This window comes from Aotus nancymaae, unplaced genomic scaffold, assembly GCF_030222135.1.
Source record: "Aotus nancymaae isolate 86718 unplaced genomic scaffold, 86718_ANA_hifiasm-v0.15.2.pri h1tg000003l, whole genome shotgun sequence".
In the NCBI taxonomy this organism is placed as follows: domain Eukaryota; kingdom Metazoa; phylum Chordata; class Mammalia; order Primates; family Aotidae; genus Aotus; species Aotus nancymaae.
The window spans coordinates 41,861,236-41,882,032 of NW_026988414.1; the positions used below are offsets into that span (position 1 = coordinate 41,861,236).

At 32.0% G+C, this 20,797-nt stretch overlaps 2 pseudogenes; one reads left to right on the forward strand and one right to left on the reverse strand.

Annotated features, from left to right (window-relative positions):
• The window catches only part of LOC105718786 (zygote arrest protein 1-like), a 783,937-nt pseudogene that overhangs the window by 16,031 nt on the left and 747,109 nt on the right, over positions 1-20,797 (reverse strand).
• Positions 2,953-3,043, forward strand: LOC135277460 (small nucleolar RNA U13; annotated as a pseudogene).

Consider the following 20,797-nt stretch of genomic DNA (forward strand, 5'->3'; position numbering starts at 1 on the left):
GGAAGGAAATTTTAATTAAAAAGAACTAAAACTTGATAATTTGGAAAATTCTCAACCTCTCCAGATAGCCAAGATGAGGAAGCATGTGCTTAGGAGAATGGCAAGGGTTTAGCTAGAAAACTTTTACTAAAAAGATTATGTGTGTGACTCATGGATTCAATCAACCATCTGAGCAGAAGTCAGGAATAAAGATGAGTTATCCAAAAAAGATCTTTGGAAGATCCTCTTGTCTGATGACTTGGACCCCATGAATTACACAGGAGACCAATAAGGTTTTTGAAAATGTTGTGTTGGCAGAAACACTGGTAGCCTGGAATTAAAGAGATTATGTAATATTCTAAATCTGAATTATAAACTTCATTCAGTGAAGTTTGATTCTGTTTTGCTATATTTTTTTTCCAGTGTCTATACTACTGCTTTTAGCTACTGTGAAGTTTATTTCTGTTCTCGTCTTAGGAATACTTATTATATTAGGAAAAATTATAGATGAATTTTTCTAGATGATTTTTTATATTGTTAAAATTTGCCCCTTTCTGTCTTCTAACAATTAACTTTGGCAAAGTTGGAATTTATATATCACTATTATTCTCAATATTTTATTCATAATTATTTATTGTTAATTTTATGATTAATTGTATGATTTTTAATCTGGTACTAATCCTGTTTCATTGACTATATGTTGTCTATAGTTTATTTGAGGTAGATTTCAAGTGTTCTATTAAGTGTTTATAAAATCACGTGTCCCCTCATTTTACTCCCAGAGAGATGGGCTGGGGTATTTGTTTCTGATGTTTTTGGGGAGGATGTGACTGAGAATGGATGTTAGATAAGTATGTTTCTAGATTATTGAAACACTTTATTGGTACTCAAAACCTGCATTTTCGTTCTAGTCACTCTCCCGTTAATATTAGCTTATTTTAGAAATTATCATATATTATATTTTTGCTGAACATTTTATTGGTTTTCAGTGTTTCTTCCTATAGTTTATAAGGAATTTAGAGTGTGTTTTCAGTAACCTTCACAACTCTGATTCATCTAGAGTTCCCAGTAAAATTGTGACAGTGCCCATATTACTTTTTACAAAAGCAATGAAAAAGAGCTGAAATGCGTCCTCGCCATTTTCTAAACTGATTTATCTAAAAGCCACACAAATGAACACATTTCCCAGAGAAGTCAAGTTTCCTATAAGATATCTGGCACTGACATATTATTCAATAAAACTAAGAATTTCCTAAGGCAACCTATCTAGAGCATTTCTCAAGAGGAGTACATTACCAACTGCTGAAAGAATCCTCTCCAAAGTAAGCAAGTTCACAAAATCAAGAATAGCAATGGACACATATCTATGGGTGTTTTGTTTTAAAGTCAGGATTAAATACAAAATCTTACTTAAAGTATTTCAAGCATTTCTTTATGTATTCAGTTGCATATTATATTGCGCCTTAGTTCCAGTTTTGTTACTGATTTAGAAATATAAATATCGTAGTTCTTATATTTATTTTTCAACTTTTTTCTACTGAAAATATATTTGTTTAGCATGACTATGTTTTAGTGTCAAATATTAAGAATCTAATTTTAAATAGGTAAATATTATTTTGAATATTTTAAAATATTTATTAGAATACAGAAGCTGCTTTTTATTTATACCATTAAAATATCAAGTGTAGTGAACTTTATTAACTGAGAAGAAACTGCAACAATAATTACAAAACAATGTTTTAAATTCAATTGGGAACAAAAGTATGCACATGTGTAAGATAGGTAGAGGATGAAAACAAATAGAAAGTGCAAAAATTTTTTGTAAAGTGTCTTAGTTTGGGCTGCTATAACAAATTACCATAGAGGGAGTAGCTTATAAACAATATAAATTGATTTCTCACAGTGCTGGAGGCTGGAAGCCAACGATCACAGTGCTAACATAGTGAGGTTCTGTTAAGAACCCTCTTTCAGGTTACATACTGCTGTCCTTTCATTGTATTCTAACAAGGTGGAAAGAGAGTGAGAAAATTTTCTGGAGTCTCTTATATGAAGGCACTAATCCCATTCATGAGGACACCACCCTCATGACCTAAATTTACCTCTATCTTTCAATATAATAAAACTTGGGGTAAGGATTTCACCATATGAATTTTGGAGGGAAATAAACATTCAATCAATAACACAAAGCTTACCAAAAATGTGGTGAGTGTTATTTGACTGTATTTTTTGGGAATAAAATTGTAAATAATCTAAAAAATAAAATGCTTTCTACATTCTCTCATTGATAAATGAGATATTTTCTAGACTATTTATGACACATTGAGTATTCTTTGAAGAATCTATAATTGCATACAATAGGAGTTTGAATATTTTTGTTTCTCATCTTTAGTATGGAATTAGTAACATTTGATTTTTGTGAATATGTGCTTTTTATATAAAACATAATATTGAGGACTCTTCCTATTGTCCAGGAATTTCTGTCTAGATTCTGGAACTAAAGGAAAAGAGAGATATCATAAAAAAATCAGCTTTCTTAGACATTGTTACAGAAGCATCTGAAACAGTTGCGCCACTTCAATACATTGCCCCAACAGTTCGTTTCCCTCCCAGACCAACACAGACCATTAGTCTATGTAAGAAGAGTGAAAAAGAAAAATCCTCAGGGTCATAAGTTATCAGCATAACTCAGGAGAAACAGAGAAATTCCAAGAAAATTACTTAGGGCAGATGGGGTTAGGTTGCTTCATGTTAGGTGAGGCTACCATGTGCTCAGACAATGAACCTGCATAGTTGCCTATGCAGATGTGAGCAGGCAGGAGCCATGACTGACATGGTTAGGTTCTTGGTATTTCTTCTCTGTCTTATTTAAAGTTAACCTATTCTTTCTTTCCTTGCTCCATTGAGTTTAAATTTACAATGTGATGGTCTCTTCTAAATTAATGAAAAAGATATATAAATAGCCATGATTAAAGGGTCCTTTTGCAGTTCCTAAGTGTGATGATTAGGTGTGTGAGATCTACCTCCCTCAAAAAGTTTATGACATCCGCATATTACCCTTTTGATGTAAAAAAATCAAAAAAGTACTAGAGGAAATACAGTTGTACAGTAATATAGAAGTACACCTGGCCATGTACTCAAATCATGTAAAAAAATAGAGATTAATAAATCAGCTAAAGTTTACATTGTTTTTAATTCTCTGCTCATATACTTGTCTCATACTTTTTGTCTTCAAAAACATTATAAGAGACAAGTACATTTAGAGATGATTCCATTATTGTTTGCATAGAAACAGAAAGTGAGAATCTCATTATCAAGGATTTGTCACCCAATTGTTACGGAACTCTTACTAATCTAAGACTTACACATTATAACAAGCTAAGATATTTCCTACTGCAAAATATATTTTCAAACAACTTCCTAGCTTTCAACCCTTTGACATGAAAGGAATCAAAAGAAAGAATGTATCTTCTTACATCCTATTTTCTAGTCTTTTATTTTGTTTCATTTTTTCCTGAGTGTACGCTGGGCATGTGTTGAAACAAGAAATTAATTTTTCACTCTAACCTGTAAATCTTCATCTTTTACTTTTAAAATTTATTTTTATTCTCTCGATTATGGGAATATAGATCATGGTATCTTCATGCATTGCATGAGATGCAATGAAAGAAATCATTTTCTTTGAATTGTGTCTCATATACTTTGATGTCAGTGAAAAGTCTTGTGCTCTTTTCCATATTTTGACTTTGCCATTTATACAACACATAATTGTAGTTCACAATTACAATAACAGGAGAAATAACATGATTCTTGCTATGGTCATTGTTATTGTAGTGTTTTTCAATAACTTATTAAACTTGAGGAAAAGCTTTGTATTTGTCTACATTTTATTTAACTTTCAATAAGCTATGAAAACCCAGAAAGATGACAGATATTAACTTCTATCCATAGGAATTCCTTACATGGAAATAAGTGGGTAATCAGAACAACAATCTATATGCATTGCATCCATAACTAGTGAAACTGTATATATTCTAGCTGACAATTTTGACCTACTGGATTCTAAGACTAACAATGAACTGAGGTCAAAAATATATTATGCAAAATAGCACCATATATAGAACATTATCTCCAGTCCTTCATTTTACACATAATAAAACAGAGGTTCAGAAATTTTAAGGTTTTGTTTATAGTTAGAAAGTTAGTGCCTCAGAGAGCTCTAGGTTAGACTTCATTCACCTGGATGTTTGCCTAGTGGTTTTTCATTTTCTGTGCTCTCTCAAGTATACAGAAATCAAAGATAAATAGAGAAGCAAAAAGGAATGTAACCTACAGTGTCTCATAAATTACATTTATATTTCGGAAAGAAGAGATAAGTTAAAATGTAGATGCAAACAATTTCATGAAGCTATATTTTCTCTAACTTTACAGAATAACAACATCACTGAATGTGAACTTCATCAACTTTATTTTCAATCTGCAAACATATCTACACATGAAAATAATAAATCTATTATTTTCTTGTTTCTTTTGGTTGTAACAGAATAGTTTCTTAGATCTCTTGAAAGCAATGGCCTCCACTGTGCTCTGTGTTTCATCCACTAGAGAAGAGTTTTCTCTGGAACCTCACTCTCTTTCCTGTACACTATTCATCTTTCCCTCTGGAAAATCACTGTTATGGTTCTTTGTATACATTTGAGCCTCTCTCACCATAAAGGAAGTCTTTGAACACCCTACTGTTCTCAACCATTCCATTAACTATCTAGCTCCCCTTCTTCACAGTCATCATGAAAGAGCAGCATGTATTTGCTGTCTACATCTTCACCACTTATTCACTCTTACACTATTAGAATGTGATTTACAGCACTAAACTCAAATTGCTCAGAAAGCATCAGTGGCTTCTTCATTATTGCAATCAATAAACCATTCTCGGTGGTACCCTTTCTTTATTATGCTAGCATCTAATAATTTTTATCATTTCTTCTTCAAACTTTCTTCTTCACTGGCATAACTCATTCTGTAATTCTGGTTGACAATCCACTGTTTTGGTTTCTTCTTTTTTAATGTCTTTTTTGGAGGGTTCCACTTCTTCAACATGTGTGTTAAATATTGTTCACAGTTCTTTCCGAGGACTATTTTCATTTTACATTTCCTACATGCAGTTATTCATTACCATAGTGACTTCAATAATCATCTGATGACTTCAAATAAAACAGCTATAATATTGGTGCTGATGTTCAGACCCACATCTAGGAATTGTTTTCCATGTCCAGCTGTTTGTTTTACAAACTATATGAACTATGATTCTAAAAATGAATACAATTTCCCCTTTTACAAAATGTTCCTACTATTGAATACCATCTTTCTCTCCTCATCATTCACACCAGCCCTTTCCATCCCAATTCATATTAATAAATTACAGAGCCTCATTTTTTCAGCTCCCATATATATTTTCTAAAAACATAGGATACTCATTTAATTCCCGAGATTAACTCAACAAACTTCTAAATAATTCCACTGTCTCTAGTCTTACTTCCAACTAATCCACATTTCACAGGGAGATCAGGATGATCTTTTTAAATGCAAATGTAACCGTGTAGTTCTGCTCCATAAAATCTTTCCATGACTCCCCACTGTGTTTAAGGTAAAAGCCATAGATCATAGTGATAGTTTGTCAGGTTTTTTCGACACTTATCTTTCCAGTTTACCTCTAATTGCTACCTCCTACTACAAAATAGAATTATTTTATATTCTTCAGATCTCTAAATGCTTCACACTTGCTCTCAAGTCTTCTCATTGCTTATAAGACCTGTTTGGAATACACTGTGCTCCTATCTTTCATAACCTATAGCCCCTATGTGTTACTCTCGCACACTGTAGTCCCTCATTTTTACTAGTAGTGTAACAGAGTATAATTAATGGCTTGTCTGTCAACTCTAAAACATACTGTTAGCTCCATGATGTCAGGACCATTCTTTTCTTGTTTTTCATTACTTACCCCAAAACTAGCATAGTGCCTGGCAATCGTGACAGCTAAGTAAGCATTAGTAGCATAAGAGAATATTTGATCTTTACAGCAGCAGTCAGATAATACAAATCTATATTTCTTTTTCTATTTTAGGTTGTCAAATGTGTTATGAAGTATCCTTAGGAAATGAATCTATATGGTATCTGATAGTCTCAGTACTACCATGTATTATTATCCTTCTCATGGGAAGTAGACCTGATTGTTCCTAATATTTTTAATCCATATTCTGCTGAGATCTGTGTCCAAGCTAATAAAAGGGAAGTGCCTTTCTCTCATAAATAGTGAGAATGGTCAGTATCTGAAGGTCATACATTAAGAATCAATTTCCTTTTCTTTTTCTTTCTTTTTTTTTTTTTTTAGATGGGGTCTCACTCTGTCACACGGGATGGAATGCAGTGCTGTAAATCTCAGCTCACTGCAATCTTGCCTCACAGGCTCAAGTGATCCTACTTCCGCCTCCTGAGTAGCTGGAACCACAGACACATGTCACCATGCTCAGCTAATTTTTCTGTTTTTGAAGAGAGGGGGGTTCACCGTGTTGCCTAGGCTAGTCTTGCCTGAGCTCAGGTGATCCACCCACGTCAGCTTCCCAAAGTGCTGGGATTAAAGGTGTGAGCCACCATGCCTGGCATCCAGAGTTAATTTTCATATAAATATTATATCACAACAAAAAAGCTGTTTATGCCAAATTTCTCTTTGAAAATTTTACTTAGTTTTTTCACATTAAGTTAACAAAAATCTACATATTTAGAATCTCTAAATGTAAATAAGAACATATTTGTGTGGTGGGGTAAGTGCAAGTCACCATGTTTCTTTAATTTCCACCCAAAATGAAAAAATGTTTGACAAATCAGCCGCTAAACTAGCTTCCAACTACCAACCCCAAAAAACAATGTCTAGGGTCATCTTATATCAAATAACAGAGAAGATCTTCTCTTCTTCATCCCCATCACTGAGTAAATGATCAAATCTCTAGTCCTGAGCTGTTTGGAAATCTAAGTTTCCCACCTCAAGTGAAAGACCAAAGATTAAATGTAATAAAGAGAATATCATCCTCTTGCTGTCTCACTGTATCATTGGGATTTTAAAAAATCAACATTTATCCTAATTCAGAAAGAACAGAGACATCCAATTTCATCATACTCTAGATAACACTAACCTTTTTTGGAAAGTCTTTTAGTTATGTCATTTTTATACTGTGAAAATCTTTCACATATTATTAAATCAAGAATAGACAAGGAATGCAAATTTGTGTTTTTTCTTTCACACAATTATAAAAATCATTCTCCAAAACAGTGTATCTTTTTTCTTTCAATTTTAATGAAGGAAAGCTCAGGATATTACAAAGGCAGTAGTTTAATAATGTACGAAGTTATCTCTTTGATATCAAATACCATTCAGCAAATATTTATACAATACCTACTAAATTCCAGAAACTGTTCATTGTTATGTTGTCAATTTAAAGAAATATTTGTTAACTATTGTGGGGTTTCTAGTCCAGAGGGAGAATGTAATGTGAAAACCAAATTACAGGATTGCAACTTGAAAAAAAAAAGTCAAGAAATGCAGTAATAATAATTGTTGCTGACATTTATTGAACTCTTACTAAACATCTTACTGAATGTATATGAAGTTGTGCTGCCACATTTTAGTTTAAAATTGTGGCAAGAAACAATTGATAATTATAAAAATAGCACATATATTGTTCCATGATTGCTTTGAATTTATAGCCACAGAAACATGCCTAAAGTGGATAAGTGATTTGCCCAATATTTTACAAGTTGTGAGTTGGCAAGACATAATTTTAGCCTTGGAAACTTGCTGTACAACCTCTATTAATAATTTAAATTACTTAACTACTTAATTATATTAACTTAATAAATTAATTTTCATCTGATCTTTTTCTCGTTAGTAATTTGAAAGTTTTATATCAAGTTTGAAACTTCCTTTATTCTATTATCATTAAATGTCTTCGACATACTGATTATATTTTTGTATTACCTTTGTCAACTACCAGCTGACTTTCCTCTACATTTTGACTTATGGAACAGTAGAAGTATATCTAACTCATTTTGATATGGCAGGTTTTTTTTTTTTTGAGACAGAGTTTTGCTCTTGTTGCCCAGGCTGGTAAAAAATTAAAGTAATTTTTTCCATTTCCCTTAAAACATAAAATCTAAGAAAAAATAAATAAATTATTAGAAAATAAGATATCATTACACCTGCATTTTCAGGCTTGTGGTATATTCAGTGAATTTCTCACCTCTATGTACCTATCTACAATGACCATTGACTACAGAAACTACCTTCCCTCTAAAGGTTATAATGAATGTGACTGCTCTCTTTTTTCTCTTTCTACACATTTATAAACTTTATCACCTCCTAGCATCTCATAGTTGCTTAAAATACAAACTCTGCTTTTTACTTGCCCCTAGACATATGAGTCAAGTTTAGGAAGATGGGTTATGTCAAAAGGAAAGGGGAGGAGCCAGATGAAGGTAATCTAGTGAAGTAATTCCATCCCTTTACCACCACTGAGCTCATTATGTGTTTTTAAATAATTTTATACAGTTTGTGTGTCATCTCTTTTTATTTTTATTTTCTCCCTTCCCAGACTAATGTTTTCACAAATAAGATCCCTGACTTACCAATGGGTCAGGAGTGATTTGTTTGTTAGACAATGAAACATTGATTTTGCTTAAAAGAGTATTTTTTTATTAACATATACATAAGGGATATTATCTAGTAACTTACCTAACAGGATATTATTTAACAAAGCAGAAATGTTTTCCTAGCCCTAGCCACAAAAACTAAAGTGAAGTAAAGAAAGTTGGTTTGGAGCTAAACAAACAACTCGCCAACTGAATTATGTGCAATATTTAATTTTTTTTTAATTTTCCTCACTGCTACACTAGGTATACATTTCTAAAAATGGAAAGAAAAAAATGTGGTCCCACGGAATATCTAAAGCTCTTGAGATGTTATCTTTTAGAAAATGTAAAGCTTTGTTCATGTCACTCATGAAACACTACAAAAATCTTCTTTTTTCCATGTCTCCAGTCACATTTCATCTATATTTATCAATTGGGGTATTATTTTATATTAATAAAAACATAAAAAATTAAACTCTGAATACATATATTAAAAATGCATCACACTTTTTGTCTCTTAATAATCTAAATTTAATTACCAGTAATGCAGGATATTGAGTCATCAGCATTAATTTTATTGTATCATTTACATGCATTTAGCACTGTAATCTGTATAAAATTATTTTGTAGTTTATTTTTGGAATGTGTATTTTTGGCACATAAATTTCACATCTAGTATAAAATCAGTTAGAGTAGTTTACCAGATAAGAAAAGGCTAAGATTATAATAAAAGAATTATAATTTGCTGTGTAATGACTTTCAATATATCATTCATATTTATCCATTGTTTTGAAAAGGATAGTTTAGGTTTATTAACAAATTATTTAATTAAGAAAGATTATTTTCAAATTTACTTTAGTCCTTGCTATAGAAAATCAAAGGGACATTAGGGACTTTAAATTCCTTTTTTATCTATGCAGAGCCTGAATTTTCCATGCAATATGCACTTGTCAGAATTTTCAACATGTGCAAATACTGGGGTTCAGCAATTTATAGAGTTGCTTCAATTATTCAATTAATCAGGCTTCTGAAGCTTTCCAATGTGCTGTTCTGGAGATTTGAGACTTGCAGTCTGAAAAATTAACCACCTGTTTTAACTAGAGTTCAGCAGAGAATGCATACTGTCATAATATTAAGGAAACAATAGTAAAAAGGGAGGATAAAAGATAGTTTGAATTTTCGAGGACATATAACTTAGTTTGATAGAAAATGAGATGCAAATTACATTGTCCTATTCTGACTCACCACCACAGGAAAGAAATTGAAATATGTGTAATAAAGTGCTTGTCATTTATTAAAAATTACTTTAGCAAGGGTTCCTTACAAAAGCTGGAATACCCATTAACATAGTAAAAATAACACAAGAAGAAACATCATGTGGAATAAAAGACTAATCAAAATTAAGATGTACACAAATGATCATATGAAATAATTCAGCAGTTGAAAGTTTCATGTTACAAATTTAACACTAGAGCCATAATTAGAAAAGTAGGTGATCGAACATATAAATCTTTTTTTAAAAAATTGAGGATTGACTATATGATGGAAATGCGAGTTTGATTACAAAAGTAATTGAAAGCCAAAAGACGATGTACAGAATTTTAAGGTAAGATAGTAAAGTCCAATAACAGCATATTGTTTTACAGTGAGTAAATGCACTCAAATAAAGAAAAGCTTAGAATATCTTCACCAACAAAAAACAAATAGCAAAGAGGTACAATTTTATACAATACATTGCTAAACCTAGCAGTGAAAGAAGTTGCTACTGGGGTCATTATATAATTCTATCTTCACTTTCCTCTATGTCTCTCTCAAAAAGTATACATTTTAAAATAGAAACACCCTGAAAATTGATGTGAATATATTCATATTTGTGCAGAAGCAGACTGAGGGGTAAGATAGTACCTCAACATTAAAACAAATAAAAATCCCAGAGAATACATTTTTCCACCAATTAGTTTAATAGAGCTCAAGCTAATGCCTTCTGGCCAATCATAAATGAAATGAAGGCTAACAAAAAAAATGAGACTATCCCTAGCTATAAAGAAAACCTTAGCAACATAAACCAATAAAAGAATAAAAGACAACATAATAAAAGAAAGTAGGAATTTAGAATTCAATAAATAAACTGAAATTTCAAGTCAGGGTGCCTTTCCCCCAGCCATCTCTACTGTAGCAGTAAACAAGACAGGGACCCAAAACTATAGGTCCTAATTTTACATTCTTCTTTTAAGTTTATGAGTGAGAATGATTGCTGGTGAAAGAAGACATTTGAAAATCAGAAACAATATCCAAAGTTGATACTTTCCCAGGCTCCAAAATCTAATGGGCCTCCCTATAAAAATAAAAGATAGTTTTAATTCAGTTGGGTAAAGCTTATATATGGTAAATTTAATAAAATCAGCTTAAAAAATATACCCAGGTCCACCAACCAAGATTAGTCACTGCCAGCTAAAACTAAATACATCCTAAAAATACAAAATCAATCTTTAAGTTATGGTTCTATATAGAAGATAAACAGCTCCCACAGTAGTGACGAGGGAGTCAAATAAAGTCACACAAACACAATACTATTTGATGTAATTTACTTATTTGAAAAACATGGAGGAAGATAGAAAAATGTAGCAACATTAAAAGGGAAATTCTACTTAACAAAAACTAAGAAGCATAGCAAGTACAAATAATGAGAATTTATTTTTGAATTAAATTATCATAAGAAGTATTAAATTTATACTTTGATGCCCTATGCTGTAGCTGGAAACAATAAGAATATAATTATTGAGTACATGTACATTGGTTTATACAAGTCAATGTTTGCTAAGACTCAAACACACACATACAAACAAACATACAATATACATTCATTGGCAAAAAGAAGTAATCATGCATTTCTCATGTGTTTTCAGGTTATCTGGGGTCCCTTTACTGATATAAACTGATATTGGATATATTATTTTGGGCTCCAGCTTCAGTTCTTGTTTACTCCCTGTATCTCTTCTACCCCATGAGCCAATAGACTAGCCAGGGCATGCTTATGCAATGGAAATGACAGAAAGAAAGAGAGCAAGCCATAATGTATGAGTACATCTCTATCTCTAGCTGGGCAAAATATATTGGAAAAAGCAAGTCTCATGACCAAAATATATTAGGGAGCTCAGGCTCTCAAGCTACACTGTATGTCTGTGACATTAACAGCAAAGCTATATGACAAAGGAATTGGATACAGAAAGAGGAGAAGAATTGAAGTCAATAATGTAGTCTACCATAATATCATAGATAAAAATGTTAAAGTGAGACTGTGAGAACTACAGACAGATATATAAATGTATTTATAAAGGACAAAATACACCATTTACAACGAAAATAATATTTTTAGAATAGCATGGAATCAAATGGAGGGGTGAAAACTACATTGTAAACACAGAATAGCTTAAGATACAATAAAATCAAAGTAAAAGGAAAATGAAATGATGAGGCAACATAATATGAAAAACAAACATTATCCAACATAGCTATAAGTGATGTTCACAAGGAAGTAGAATCAACATATTATATTAAAAATCTGTCTGTCAAAATATGCCCCCAGACAACAGACAAAATGGACTCTCCATGGCTAACTGAGGTGGTCAAAGCTGAAACAGAATCAGGTAGACATGACTTGACTGGGCAAAGGAGAAGTCACACACTCTGTGTTCTCAAAAAGATATTGTACAAGTGTCACAGGACTTCCTTTCTACAGTCAAGCCAAACTAATTCCTCTTTCCATGTCATGATAAACTATGACCAGAAACCCCTGCCCCCAATAGTTATTTGAAAGAAACATCTGACAAACTTCTGGCTTTGGATTTGAAAATCCCAATCCGATCAAGGATTTCAACCAATCAGAGTTGAACAAGTTTGAAATCTTCATTTGCATAAAAGGACTTGATTCAGAACTTTCTCTATTTGGGCCAGACCCTCCCTTTGTTCTTCTGAGAGCACATTTTCACTTATACTAGAGGGTGTGCCTCTCCAATCTGAAGACTGCATTCTTAAAATAAAGTTTCTGTTTTTCCTCTGAACATCTCATATTTCTTTTTGAAGGTATTGAAGGTTATAATGAAAGGGAAAAGTCTATTATATAAAGTAATAACAAAATAACATGTCTTGCAGATTGTAAAGTACAAGTGTAAGTAAAACACTAGTATAAGTGAATTGTCTGTCAATAAAGATGCCAAGAACACACCATGGGAAAAGGGCAGTCTCTTCATTAAATGGTGCTGGGAAAACAGCATATCCAAATGCAGAAGAATTAAATTCAGCCATTATTTCATACCATATACAAAACCAACTGAAAATACATTAGAGACTTCAACATAAAACCTGAAACTCGTAAACTACTAAAAGAAAACCTAGGGAAAATGCTTCATGAAATTCATCTGGGCAATGATTTTTTTTTTTGGTTATGACCCCTAAAGCATAGGCAGCCACAGCAAAAGTAGATAAATATGATTGCATCAAACTAAGCTTCTGCATATCAAATGAAACAACAGAATGAAGAGACAACCTATGGAATAGGAGAAAATATTTATAAACCATAAATCTGATACAAGGCTACTAACAAAAATATTTAAGGAACACAATTCAATTGTAAGAAAATAAATAACCTGATGAAAAAATGGAAGAAGGACCCGAAAAGACATTTTTCCAAAAAGGATATAAAATAGCCAATACGTATATAGAAAAATACTCAACATCACTAAGCAGCAAGAAAATACAAATGAAGACCACAATGAGCTATCAACTCACAAATGTTAGAAGGCTATTATCAAAATGACTATAGATAAGTGTTGGTGAGGATGTGGAGAAAAGAGTACCCTTATACACTGTTAGTGAAAATGTAAATTAGTACAGCCAATATGGATAATAGTTTGGAAGTTCTTAAGAAAAACTAAAAATTGAACTACCGTATGTTACACCAATCCCTTTTCTGGATATATATGCAAAGGAACTAAATTCAATATGTTGAAAGATATCTCACTCCCATGTTGTTTGTAGCTTTATTCTCAATACCCAAGATGTAGAATCAACCATCAATATATAAATTTTCCACCAATGAATGAATTATTAAAGAAAATTTTACTTACGCTTGTATGCAACACATACATGGGGGGCGGAGAGAGAGAACGATTCAGCCTTTAAAAGAACGAAATCTTGTAATTTTCAAGAACTTGGATGAACCTCAAGGACATTATGTTAAGTGAATTAAGCCAGGCACAGAAAGACAGTATCACATGATCTCATGTGTGTGTGCAATCTGAAAAGTTTGAACTTACAGAAGCAGAGAATAGAATGGCTTAGTGGAGGGAAGGGGATTGGGGAAGATGTTGCTCAAAGAATACAAAATATCAGTTAGGAGGAATATGTTTAGGAGATCTGTTGTACAACATGGTGAACATAATTTAGATCAATGTAATGTATACTTGAAAATTGTTAAGTGTGTAGGTTTTAAATGTTCTTACCACAGAAAAGTATGACATAATGCATATGTTGATTAGTTTGATTTAGGCAGGTCACCATAGATACGTGTTTCATATTGTATACTATAAATAATGTAATTTATTTACCAACTAAAAAAATAATAAATGACAGAGACAGATCATAATTATTTATTAAAGAAATATTTGCCTAGAGATTATAAAAAAGTCTTTACAATGCAGGCAAAGAATGAAGCTTGTTTTGAATAGCTCAATAATAATGTGAAATTCCAGAATTTAAAGAAATAGCATTTGCAATTTATGCCTTAATATAATAATTGCATTTCTTACCATTGATTATGTTTTTCTACTAGAAAATAAATAAGAACTTTTATTTACATGACATGATAATTCTTGTCAAATTAACCATTTTGATGAAAACAAGAATATAATCTGAATAAGGCTTCTATTTCGAGGTAAAAGGTAGGCAGGTACAGGAAACTATCATTCCCAGCTTAACAACAAGATTGGCCTAGATAAGGCACAATAGTTTTATAAACCATGCTCATCGAAGAGATGAGGGCACAAAAAAATCAAAGTCAACAAAATTCCAGCAATGAAAAGCAAAATTTTATTTTCTCCATTGAGGACAGGGAAAACTAATAATGAAGAAACAGAGCTTGATCAGGACACTGAAACTCTGTGGTGCATAATATTTTCACCTGTTAAATGAAAGACTAGATTTGATTAGCTCTCTACCTTTAGGAATTATTTACACAATTAGCAAATGGATAATGCTTTCTTTGTTTACCATAGCCATCCAATATGCATTATCATGTATTTTTTCTGCATAAGCCATAAAATATAATAAATGCTGTTGATAAAAATACATATAAATATGTTATATTTTATTGCCATCACTTCAATGATTTTAAAAGCATAATATTTCAGAACAGAAAATAATAGAATAGAATGAAGACTGCAGAAACCACTAACTAAGATGTGAAATTTTTATTTAAATAAATTTAAATAAACTTTAAAAGAAGTGGGCTCAATCAAATTTTAATAAAATGTATTTCTGATGAAGCATCATGACTCTTCTCAAATGAAATATAATTAATTCAGTGAATTTGGTTTCCAGTTCTGTAACTTGAAATGAATTATTATATTTAGGTTATTTGAGATAATTTGCTAAGTGTTTTGGCTCACAATAGAATATTGCTTACTTTGTATGATTCTATAATATCTCATAAAATTAGAAAAACATTAGGCACTTAATGGATTAAATACCTTTGTCAGATTTAAAGATCATTAACTTTTGGGTTCAGTGCAGTTTTAATAATGAAGACATTAGCTCATCTATCACACATATGACATTTTAACATGTTCATTACATGTAAACATCATTACCTATATAGTAGTAATTCTATTTTTGAAGGCTTATTCTCTGCTTTCAAGTTAAAATGCTATTTTTTGTTTTAAATATATTTTATATAAATTTACAGATTTCCACATGGTTTTATGGTCTTTTTATCTCTTACTATTTCCAAGCATTTTAATACTAAATATATACATATATGTACTGTAATAAGTTTAATTGAAAATTTATAAAAATGTTTGCTAATTAATTTATTCATGAAATAATATTATTGAAAACTTAGAGAAATGTTAGACTTTGTTTACAAAATAATATGACTAATTTCATGGTGACTACCCCACATCTTAAACAGACTATTAAGATTCAAGTATAAATAGGCAAAATTTGGAATTAACAGAAAGTGTTTTACTCTTTATTTTTGATTTTGTTACTTTATATGAAAGAAACTACCATTCTCACAATTCAAAAATGCTGAAAATGATCAGTCTTATTATTCAGCCCAATATCCTTCACTTTGTCCATTTTGACGTTGTAAAATAAAATGAAAAGGTGATAGAAAAGAGTATCAGCAATGGTCCTTTTATATTATAAAATTAAGAATGGTGTTTTAAAAAAATTTATTATTTACATTTCTAAACTGAGCATATATAAATCAGAATATCATGACTTCTTATTTGTCAAACGTATTATTAACTATGAAGCAAGTAATATAAAATCACATATGTGGGTTTTCCCCTCAGCTACTACTGGCTCTGAATCTACAATTATTCCAGAACTCAGTATGCACATGGGTGTATATTGTTTAGAGTTTTGTGTGTATAAGTACTACCACATTTCTCTAAAATTCACTTAATTCTTGAAACCATCTTTACTACTGAAACAGACACTGCTGTTCATCAGGAAACCACATTTCTCTGCATCCTGAGTATGGATATAGACTACAATTCCTACTTTCATAGCCAGATATGACTATGAGATCTGAGATCCAGCTAAGGGTATGTTGGTGAAAGTGATGTGGGCTTTTAAGACATGTGTTAACGGTCTTTACATTCCATTTCTCAATCAGCTAGTAAGAACCATATGATTATGAAACTCAAGAGATAACAGAGTTCAATAAATGAATCACCACCTAGAGGAGAGCCACTTGCCAATAAGAAACACCTGATTCAGACTGTTACATGATGGAGAAAACAAACTTCTATTATATTGGTGTAATTCTTATGACAACCTAGCCTATCCTTTCTAATACAACCATTAACCTAATGTATATTGGGTAAGTAAAAGATGTGTTCAGAAAAACTCAGTTATGTCCTGGCAAAAAGGACAATATATTTTTTAAGTGTTAAAAATTTATATGACTTACAAAACTGTAAGTGATATGCTCTCTGGATTAGTAACCATGCTTAATTATGGACACTATTATTCCCTCCCTGGAAGCCTTTGATACTTTACGGAATACCAGAATTCTCAATTTTAAATCCATCAGAAGATTGAAGGTCAGGAAAACCCAACAAACACAAATATATGGCTCTTTGTATTTTCTTAATAATTACTCCATCTATTTTTCTATACATCTCTCTCTCTGCTATACAAATCAACATTGTTCACCTCTCTCCCAAACAAATTGTGTGGCTTGAAATCAACTCTCCATGTGATTCTTATTTGTGGAAATGACAGAAAAAGTTTGGGACTGACCAATACTTCTGTCGTAAAATATTCAAAATAACAGAAATACAAGATGTTTTAAATTATTTAAAGGCGTAGGAAACACTCGAAGCACTAAAACTTAAGGAAACACAACCCAAGAGAAGGGGGATGTCAAGAAGAAAATAATTTATATTCTGAAGCTATACTATCCTGAATATATACATACACACACACATACATGCTAATTCTGGAGTAAGGGCAAAAGACCAAGAATGCGAGCAAAAGACCAAGGATGCAAGCAAAAGACATAGCACATGGCAACTACTAAAAGATAAGAGACCTGTACAGATTCTTCAGGCTCATGGTAGTAGAGTTGATATGAAAGGGAGGCACGGAAGTTCTGGGTAGTGAAGGGAGACGTCCCTAGCTAGGGCTCTACCCCCTGGCCTGTGCCCACAGACCTGGGTGAGGACAATGACTCCTGTCTTCATGCCCAACTGCTGCATTTGTTAAGACCACCCTGGCCTGCTGCTATGCCTTCATTCTGTGCCTATAAAAATCCCGAGACCCTAGCGGGCATGGACACAAATGGCTGGATGTCAGGAGAAACACATCAGTGGAAGATAGAAGTGACAGGCACCAGCAGACGCTGGCAGGCCATCAATCAGTGGAATGACGCAGTTTGGCTGGGGCAATCGGGGGAAAGTACAGCCACTCAGCAGCCAGACTCCAGAAGAAAACCACCTTTCCATTCCATCCCTCATCTGCTGAGAGCTAGCTCCACTCAATAAGACCTTCCACTCATTCTCCAAGCCCACATGTGATCCGGTTCTTCCAGTACAGCAAGGCAAATAACCTCAGGATAAAGAAGTCCTCTGTCCTTGTTATAAGGTGGGGGTCTAATTGAGCTGATAAACACAAGTCCGCTGTGGATGGCTAAACTAAAAAAGCACGTGGTAACACATGCTCACTGGGGCCTCAGGAACTGAGAACATTCAACTCTAGACACTGCTGTGGTGTCAGAGCCCCACAAACTGCCCATCTGCATGCTCCCCCTAGGGATTTGAGTAGTAGAGCATTGAAGAAGCACGCCATACCACCATTGCACACCCTGTGACAGGGATAAGAGAACTTTTCCCATTTCAGAGACATAAGAGATTTAAGCATCAGGTTGTCATGTAAGAAGGGAGGAAAGGAGCATGGGAGCATGAACTCCCATACTGTGGAAAAGCTTAAGGATTAGAATTTGGGACTTAAATGGTGAGAAGACCTGTGATTGAGTATGCCAGATTCTGAGCTAAAACTAGGAGGGCCTGGCTTTAGGTGCAAAACAGATGTAGACAGATCAAGGCAAAAATTTAAAATCCAGACTTGAGTAGCTTGAGATTCTTGTATTGAATTAAGGTGATTAACACCCACACTATGTTCTTAACAAAGAAAAAGGGGATTCTTTCTGTAAAAAGCTAAAAGGAAAATAAAAGCAAAAGAGAATACACCAAAAGCAGCCAGAAAAACTAAAGCTACCTTTACAGCTGCAGGAATTAGATTGCCATTTTAACCTAAACACTGTAACTATAAGGATAATGAAATCTATAAAGCCCTAAAAATTTTTTAAAAACAATGTAGCTTTCTCTACTGAGTTAAAATATACTTTAATAATGTATGTACAAATATTTGCAAGTACACAAATATAGGCACATTTCTAACATATCTACACCAAACATTGTTAAACTTCTTTAGACTAAAGAAAAATGTAACTGGCAGAACTATAGATATATAGGAAATTATCAAGAGTAATAAAAAGGCAAATATGTAGGTAAATATAAATTAACATCAACTATAAATAACTAAACTTTTAAATTAAAATTATACTTTGAGTTAAAATGCATGACAACAGTAATATGATAGTAAATGAGGTTACATAGAGTTATTATGTTTTAATGTCCTACCTTTGCAGGGAAGTGATTAAAAAATATATTTTTGATTATACTGTAAAAATGAAGGATGAATGTTAAACTCTGAGATAATTATAATAGATGATATAAATAATATGTAACTGGTAAGCTAATAGATGAACAATACATTCACAAGCTAAATAATCTAAAATAAGAGAGGAAAGATAAAAACTATTCAAACAAGTATAAACTAGTAGACAGAAACACAAATATGAAAGTAATCACATCAATACAAATGTTAGACTAAAAATTCAAGTAGAAAGATTAAGATTTTTAGACAGCCTTTAAAAAGCTCAACTATAAACTACTTACTAGAAATGCATCTTAAATATAATAACACAGAAAATAAATGTATTGAAAGGGTACATAATCCAAACACCACCCAAGAGAAGTCTTGTGTAGCTATTGCTAAAATCAGACTTATAGATGTTACCTAACAGAATTGCGTATGCATATTCACCAATAATATGAACATTTATAATAGGACTATTCACAATGGACAAAAATTAGAAACTCAGTAACAGTTGAATAGGTAGTGTTGCATTTATACAATTAGATATTATACAACAATAAGAACAAATTGTTTTTATTGTAACAACCATGATAAAACTCACAAATATAAGATTGAGTAAAAGAAGCTGGACACCATAGATAGGTATCTGTGACTTCATTTGCATTCATATTTGTCTTTAAAAACAAAAAAAAGTCATGACAGTAATTATCTTCCATGGAGGTAATGAAAGCAAGAGGTTATGTTGGGAATTTTAAAGTTCTGGTAAAACCTATTTCATCATCTTACTTGTTTAACTGCTCTTCCTCAGCAGAATCACATTTCATTGTCTTATTGCTGGTTATATAGATATATTTACTTTGTGAACATTCATTGAGTTTTATATTTATATGCTGTACTCTCAGCTGTATGTAAAAGATATGCAGTATTCTCGATTATTACTAGTGTATTAATATTACACAAGTAATAAGTATTAAATAAATGTGTTAAAATTACCTTATACATATTCTCTATGAATATTATAAAATCAGTGTTCAAAGTGTGAAAATACCTTTTTATATATAGATTGGATTATTTTGTCTACTCTCAAACGTTTCATTTCTTTTCTTCTTGCTTTAACAAATAACTAATTGTGAAATGTTTCTAATCATGGATTACTGTTACTTAAATCTGCTCTACTTATTTTAACTCTAATAGTTAAGATGAGAAAAGCATGAGTAGAAATTTCTTAAATTTCTCTTGGGGAAAACACACATACCTGTATCTGCATACACATACACACATAATATTAGTCTGTGGTACTTATATTAGCTCCATTTAACATCATTTCTTTTAAAGATGGAATTCCTATATTAAATAAAATTATACAAAAATAATCAGATTAAAATAAATATATATATATAAACAACTGTATATATAGTTGTTGTTCTTAGGCATTTTTTTCAATTCATAGCCATTTTTGAGCCTTTTCACAATGCTGACATAATTGAAATTTTCATAATGTATATTTTACATTAGGTAAAAATTACGGCCATTTTTTAACTTGTATATTCTTTTTAGAATTTGGAGAAATATTGGTTCTTCTACTTTTACCCAAAGGCTATAAAAAGGCTACATGAGAATAAATTGTTAAAGTAATTAAGGGATACTGTTTCCCTCAATAATTAAAGATAAGAACCAGAATCCTCAATTAAAC